Raw genomic sequence first — 8730 nt, 5'->3', positions numbered from 1 at the left:
ATAGACAGACAGATATTGATATGGATATAAAAATATAACGTAGAGACGAAGGGAAGAACAATCTGGATAAAAAACGGTAGATAAAGATGGAAGGGTGTGAAGCAAGGATATAACGAAAAAATAAGGAAAAATTAAGAAAATGATGTAATAACGAAGGACTGTATACAGAATTAGGGAAGTGTGTATGTGGTATGCATGAAGAGGATGAAGTGGGCTATATACAGCAGGCTACAGAAGAGAAACTGCTGAAATATGCAGGTATCTTGGATACGTTGAAACGAGAATGAACTAGTAAGCGATGAGGAGGAAGTTAAAAAAAAAAAAAAAATTGAAGTAATACGATAACTATGTGCCTGGGTTATGTAGGCTACTGTAACCAAAGCCAAACGTTGAGGTTACCCTCCTCTACCAAGCAGAACTTCACACATGAAACTCATTATCCTAGCTGTAAAAATAAGCAGAAATTCATTCCAAGCTCACCACTACCACACTCACCCTCTATTGCTCATTTTCCTTTCTTGAGGATAGTTAGTCTGATCTTATTACTATGAAGGTTGAATGTATAGTGTGGGTAGTGACTGAAAATAAAAATTATGACGAACGTGACAAGAATATTTAACCCTTTTATTCAGACACTTTACTGACGAAGTACAGTTAGAAAATCATTCAGTTTAGCTGTTAATGTAACCATATCAGAGTGGCAACGTACCAAACATACCTGACTAGATCATTCAAACTGCTCTAAAAATTATAATTCAATCTTCTTTCTTGCGTTCTCGCCTTCACAATACTCGCATCCTCCCCCTCCTTCCCTCCCTTGCCCTTTACCACGCTCAGCTCTCCTCTCCCTCCCTCTTCACTCAACTCTTCCCTCCCTCCCTCTCCCTTCACTCAGCCATAATTAACTACTTCCTCCCATCTCGCCTCCATGCTCTCCATCCATCCCCCTCTATCATCTCTCCTCCACCCGTCCACCTTCTTCCAGTTATAGCTTTCCTTATTGCCCTCTGTTTTTAGATACTCTCAAGATATCACCTACTGTACGCTTCTGACCGGGAAGTTACGGAATGAATGTTTCCGTGAGGAAATATTTTTTGCTACAGGGGCCTACTCCCGTGATGGGCCGGTGTTTCTTTCAGATGAGGCCTCCATAATACCCAAAGGCTTTATTTTACCCACATAGTGGGACTCAGCCATTTTCATTATTCATTTATGATGATGCCTCTTCGTTGCCTTGTTTCCCCTTATGAGGGGAACTAAACTTTCCCTCCTTCAGTGGATTAAGGGATTAATCCCCGAGCTAGACCTCATCAGATCATATAGCCCTGCTAGGATTACAGGAGAGCGCTACGCCTCCCAGCACAGCAGCCGCCGGGCGGGGCGCGAACTCGCAACCTCTTGTTTACAAGCCCGACACCCTACCACCGAGCTACCGCGCTCCCCTCCTTCAGTGGAAGAGATCTGATTTTACATGGACTTATTTTACAGCTACGGCGGGAGGAGGATATACCTATTCCTCCATTACCTACAAAATCCCTTATGGGGTGCATGCCTATTCTCCCACAGATGTACAGTCGCGAGCAGCAATCGGTATCCCCCCTCTTGGCTGAAGCCATGGCCAGAGAAGAGCAGGGAATCGAACAACCTCTCCCGTCACCCCCCATCCCCACCCTCACCCCCACCCCCCCACACCCCACCCCCACCCAGCTTCAGCCAAGAGGGGGGATACCGATTGCTGCTTGCGACTGTACTACCCCTTCAAATGGCTTTCCTATTGTACAGTATATGAAACTATGTTCCCAATATGAGAGGATTTAAATGTTGCAATGATTGGACCTATTTCCTTTTCATGGGATGATGTCACCCCAGCCAGCTGCCGCCACCACCACCACTGATAATCACTATCACCATCACTACTCACAGCCAGTCTGCCACCCATCATCACTACCAAAACTACTACAATCTCCACTGACACAGTCATCCTATACTATCAACACTACTACTACAGTACTATTATCACTACTCACACGGTCATCTGTCACCACCATTTCTACTCTCATTACTCACAGTCATCTATCACTATCACTACTACCATCCCTGCTAATACAGTCATGTCACCACCACAGCTACACACTACAGGACATAAACAATCATGTCATCACTACTACTACAACACTACCCACAAAATCGTGTAACCACCAGTATTACCATCGCTACTCAATCCGCTGTCACCACCCGATTTATCATCGCTAAACACACAACCACCGCCACCACTGCACACCCACACAACAACCTTCGCTACCATTTTTAAATCTCCAAACAATGCTACTAGGCTACTACCAGAGCCACCACCGCCACCACTATCATCATTTTTCGACTCCGCGGCCACTACTGCCACCATCGCCATTACACATGCTGCTACTACTACTGCGTACTACTACTACCACAAAACGACCACTACTACTACCACCACCGCTAACACCACCATTAAATTAGTTACTTACCACAACTGTCACCCCTGTCACTACCACACAACCAGCCACCGCCAGAGCTGTACTTGAACAACCGCCACCACAGCTACCCTCTTACTAAAGTATCTTGTATCTACTCCTACTACTACCACCACCACCACCAGTTCCCAAGGCTGCCATAATTTCGACATTCATGACAAGTAGAAAACACACACACACACACACACACACACACACACACACACACACAAGTGCTGTTGGCAATTACTCAAGTGCTGTTGGCAACTACTCTTAAGTGCTGTTGGGAATGACGATCTATGCAGTTATTTTTTAGGTGTGTGTGTGTGTGTGTGTGTGTGTGTGTGTGTGTGTGTGTGTGTGTGTGTGTGTGTGTGTGTGTGTGTGTGTGTGTGTGTGTGTGTGTGTGTGTGTGTGTGTGTGCGTGTGTGTGTGTTGTTATACAATGTTAGATAAAACACATCAAGGCTGCAAACTTAAAATATGCAAATCATTCTCTCTCTCTCTCTCTCTCTCTCCCATCCTATTTATTCATCCTCCCCTTTTGTCCCCTTGTTGAACCTTCTATTTGAGGCTGTTCAAAATACATCTTTCTTATCCCCCTTCTTCTAGCCCCTGGATCATATACAACGCATATTACACCTAAAATACCAAATCTATCTCTCTATGTATTGCCAGACGCCATAATCCCGTAAGGGGTGGTCATTTGACTTTGAGTTATTTGTTTTACGGGGAGGAATAACCCTCCACCAACCCACTTGTTGACACGTAGGTAGCACGTATGGTTTGGTTATATGGTTACCAGCCAGCGCTGTAAATGGTTTCTTGGGTTTACAGGAAATCATTTGGCTTGTCACTCAATGTAAAGCCACCTGTAAAGAAAAGAAAAGCAGCAAGAAGTGACAGGAAAGATGGTAGAAATAGGAAGTGAGGAGGGCAGGCACAGAAAAAGAATGAGAAAGGCTAAGGTAGAAGTAGTCAGCACTACATCAAGTGAGTGGATGATGGCCGCCACCACCTACCACACAATACCAAATGAAATACCGTTTATTTAGTTCACTCGGCTATGACGCGGCTAATTGGACAACAACAGGGCTTGCGTTATGAAAAAACGTGTTATGGAAGATATAGAACCTATAGGAAAAATGACTTACGGTTGATACCCTTCCCAAAGCCATCCCAATGATTCCCGAGGTCTGCCCTAACTTCCTCAGACTGGACTTTTTTTTTTTTTTTTTTAAATAACAGAACGGAGGAAGGAAAAACAAATGGGGAAAAAAAAAATCCATACACCAGATTACTGGTGTCCTCTGTTCATAAAATATCTGTAACAGTTAGACTTGAACAGTTGTAGGTTGAAATTTGGAGGAAAACAACTCTGGGGAAGCGAGTTCCAGAGAGATGCAGTTCGGGGAATGAAAGAATTCTGATAGGCAGAAGTTCTGCAATATGGTTGAGTGACATTCCAGTCATGAGCGCTACCAGATGCCCGTGTAGCACGAGGGAAGGCATGGAGAGGTGGCACCATGGACGCAACTTCGTCTGAGCATTTGCCAAAGAAATATCTGTAAAATAATGCAAGGGAGGCAACATTCCTTCTTACTTGCAGGGGAGGTAGTTTATATGTAATGGCAGGGTTGTTAATGATTCTAACAGCTTTATTCTGAATTTTGTCTAGTTGTCTTAATGCAACCTCTCCACGACCATTCCACAAGGGTGAGCAATATTCAAGCTGAGAGCGCACATGACTCTTATAAATTATAGCTAACTGCTCATCGGCGAAGAAGTTACGGACTCTGTACAATAATCCAAGTTTCTTTGAGGCGGTTTTAGCAAGTGATCTGACATGAGAGGTCCAGCTGAGGGCACTGTTAAGTGAGACACCAAGAATTTCAATACTTTTGGAGATGGGAATATTAGTAGCACTGAAGGTAATGTACGAATATGGTAATATCTGTCTATTAGTAAACTGTATATATTTAGTTTTACTAGCATTAAAAGAGACAAGGTTGTTTTGTCCCCATTCACTGATTGTAGATAGATCTTGATTTATGGAGATGGCTGTACTGAGTTGAGAGGTAGAGATATTAGACTTTGTAAATGGATGTCTGAGTGTGAATGAACTATGTAGAGTCATCTGCATATGAGTGAATGGGATTGTGAGTGACAGATAAGAGATCATTAATATGAACCAGAAATAGGGTTGGCGCCAGAACTGATCCCTGCGGCACGCCGGCGTTGAGTGGAAATTCGAATATACATCATCTACTTTTACTCTTATTTTCCTGTCACTAAGATAAGAAGAAATCAAAGGAACAAAAGACGTTACTCCATAGCAAGGGAGTTTGGACAGCAGGGAACGATGCCATACTCTGTCGAAAGCTTTAGAGATATCAAGAGCTACTGCATGAGTTTCTCCAAAAAGATCAATTGATTGATGGAAGGTATGAGTTAAGAGATTGAGTATGTCAATGGTGGATCTTTCGTGGCGAAAACCGTATTGTCTATCACTAATTAAGTTGTTGGATTCAAGATGTTTAACAATATGCTTATTAATTAAAGTTTCAAATACCTTACCAAGAGTAGATGTGACAGATATTGGTCTGCAATTGGAGGGGTCAGACGAACTTCCTTTCTTCGGAACTGGGTGGATATTGGCTTCTTTCCATGAATTTGGGAATAAAGAAGTACGTATGCATAGTCTGAATAATTTAGCTAGGAGAGAGGCAAGTTCAGGGGAACACTTTTTCAAAACAATTGGCGGAATTCCATCTGGGCCTGGAGCTTTGTTGGTAGGTAAATTGTCTAGGATGGATTTTACGAATCTTGTCTGTATTTTAAGTGGGGCAATTTCAGGAGAATCAAGTTCCAGTACTGAGACATTCTGGCTGGTATCATCTATAGTAGAGTTTCTTGCAAAGGTACTAGCAAAGATATCTGCTTTCCCACGTGGGTCATTTGTAATATTGCCATCTGAAGATTTAAGTGGGGGAATGGAAGATGACTTGTTAAAGTTATTATTGAAAGAATTAAGAGTTGACCAGAATATTCTATTGTCATTAGGGTTGTTAAGTAGTTTTGATGCTTGCTTTTGAAGAAAGTTTGATTTAGATAGACTTAATACAGCTTTTGCATGATTTCTAGCAATTTTAAATTGGGAGAGTGATTCAGATGTTTTTGATTTTAAGTAAGAGTTATATGCTAATGACTTTTGGGCAGTTGCTCTGGCACAATTGCCATCAAACCATTTTGGAGAGTTTGATCTTTTAGTGAATTGTTGACTTGGTATGAATAAATCCATACCAGCTAGTATTAAGTCGCAAATGTGGGACTGGGTAGAATTGGGATCACTAGAGAAGAAAGACTGCCATGGAACATCAGCAAGATAATTTCTATATCCATCCCAGTCTGCCCTGTCAAAGTGCCATCGGGTCACCCTGACAGGTTCGGAATGGGGAGGTGTAGGAGGGTTAACTAATGAGGCTTTGATGAGATTGTGGTCAGAGGATCCAAGTGGTGACAGTACCTCTATTCTGTATTGATCTGGATTATTTGTCAAGAATAAATCCAAGAGATGGGCATTATGGTCAGGATTATCAGGTATTCTGGTTGGTTGCTTTACCAACTGGGTGAGATTAAACGATTCCGCAAACAGCTCGCATTCTAGACCAGCGTCGTCAGTCTGGGCAGAATGCAATAACCATTCAACATTGTGTATGTTAAAATCACCCAAAATGGTAATTTCATTGCCAAGGGCAAGGTCAAGGTTACTCAACTGAGTGGATATGGAATCAAATACATGGGTTCCGAAGAAGCATTGGGGGAACGATAAACTACATAGATATATTTGGTAATGTTTTGACAATTTAATGTATATAATGAGTAATCAAAACTGGATGAAGTGAAGTTTAAAATAGTATCAACTGCATATTGGGATTTGATATAACAACAGGTGCCGCCCTTGCTTCGAAAGTTTGTAAGGCGATGGTAACCGGGAAAACAAAATGGAGATATATCGGTAGAGGGTGAGATTTGTGGTTCTGTGAGGAAAAGGGCCAAAGGGGATATGGACTGAAGGAAAAAATGAACTGAGTTTAAATTTGTGGTAAGGCCGCGGATGCTGGTAAAGAATAAGGCCGCACCGTCACCTCTTCGCTGACGAGCATTCCCGGAAATAGCAACAGTCGCTGCCGGCACAGTCGCTTGATGGCGACCGGGAGGACCCTGTGCCTCCAGCCCTACCCTGCCGGTGGTGGCAATCCGAGGTACCACCTCATTTGACTGTAAGATTGCAGCGGCCATTACTAAAGATGTGAATAGAAGGTGTGATATGTTATGCGCATGTAGTGTGGTGTAGACAGCTGAAGGTAGAGGTATTATTAGAGCATGCTGGCCTACTCTCTGTGTAAATGAATGCACTGAAAATGTTCAGAAAAGGGAGATGGTCAGGATCAAGTCCTGAGGGCTGGTGAAACGGGAGCTCCAGCCCTCCCTATCACCAGCTTGATAAACACGATTAAAAACACAGTATTGTAACTAAACTTAAGTGTGGAGGTAGACCACACCATCATCCAGACCACACCAACGAGCAGGCCATACCATCACCCCACACCAGCATACAGATCACACCATTACTTAGAGTCCTCGACCATACCATCACCCTACAGTATCACCCATTCCACACCATCATCCAGACCATCTCCCCACACCACTGCCCAGACCATACCACCACCCTACACCATCATCTCACACCAGTACTCAGATCACACCATAACCCAGGCCGCACCATCACCAAACAGCATCACCCACGCTACCACCAAACACCATTAACCAGATCACATCATCATCCACACCAACACCCCACACCATCACCCACATCATCATCCACACATCACCTACACCAACACGCAGATCTCACCATCACTCAGACCACACCACCATTCACACCATCACCTACAACACACCCACATCATCATTCACACATCACCCAGATCACGCCATCATTCAGGCCACACCACCAACGACACCATGACCCACATCATCACCCACACAAACACCCCATACCATCAACCATATCATACAATCACTCAGGCCACACCATCACCCATATTACCACCCAGGTTACACCATCACCTAAACCTTTACCCCACACCATCACCCCACACCATCGCCGAGATCACATCACCCACAATTCATCCCGCATTTTTACCCCACACCATCACTCTGGCCACGCCCTCACCTATACCATTAACCACCTCGCACATACCACTCCATCACGCACACCATAACCCCACTCCATTGAGGCTCTAAGCAGTCACATTTCACATGCTGTGAGAGATATACATCTGCGCAGTGGACAGATGTGCAATATTTGAGGACGTTTGGGCTCATGTCTCGTTGTGGAGGGTCTATCAATGTTTTGTAAAGAAACTGACCAACAGTTTACCATGCTATAGGCGATCAGTATTATGGAAGTGTGCATTATGGATGAGTACACTGTCCTAGGTTCCATATGCTCAAGACTTTGGAGTATATATATACAGTAATTGTGAAGTACAGCAAAACTTACAGGTATTAACTACACCCGTGTTCAATGAATGAAAATGAACAAATTCGTCAGGCACAGAATAATCTATTAAACTGGTAACTCAGATTAAGTAACACACGACACTGTGTTGTTTTATGTAGTTTTGACAGTATTTTGAAATACAAAGGTTAATATTTGCATTTACATTGCAGAATGGCCCTGAGCTGTTCAGCTGATGCGCTAACCGAGTGTAGTAAAACACTCAGCACAAACATGCACAATAACACAAAAAGATGGTTGGCAAACTACTTAGCAGGCAGATGTGCACATGTAACATTTGCCGGTCAGTCTTCGAACATCAGAAACATAACAAATGGCGTCCCCCAAGGATCTGTTTTGTCCCCTACACTCTTTAACCTATACATGCACGACATACCCACACCCCACAGATACACATAGCTTCCTATGCAGATGATATAACACATGTACACACCAAAACGCAAACAGCTGCACACATCCTCCAACCTTACCGCAACACACTACACGAATGGTTCACCACAAACAGGCTCAAAGTCCCAGCCAAAACTACTGTGACCCTTCTCACAAACTGGACAGCAGAACACAGTCACATCCCACAACTCACCATAAACAACACTCCCCTACCACACACACACACACACACAAATCCTTCGTGTAACATACAATATATCAATG

Source organism: Coenobita brevimanus, chromosome 1 (assembly GCF_032717465.1).
Source record: "Coenobita brevimanus isolate Jiangsu-jjx chromosome 1, ASM3271746v2, whole genome shotgun sequence".
Lineage (NCBI taxonomy): Eukaryota > Metazoa > Arthropoda > Malacostraca > Decapoda > Coenobitidae > Coenobita > Coenobita brevimanus.
Note: the sequence above shows the minus strand (reverse complement) of the source record.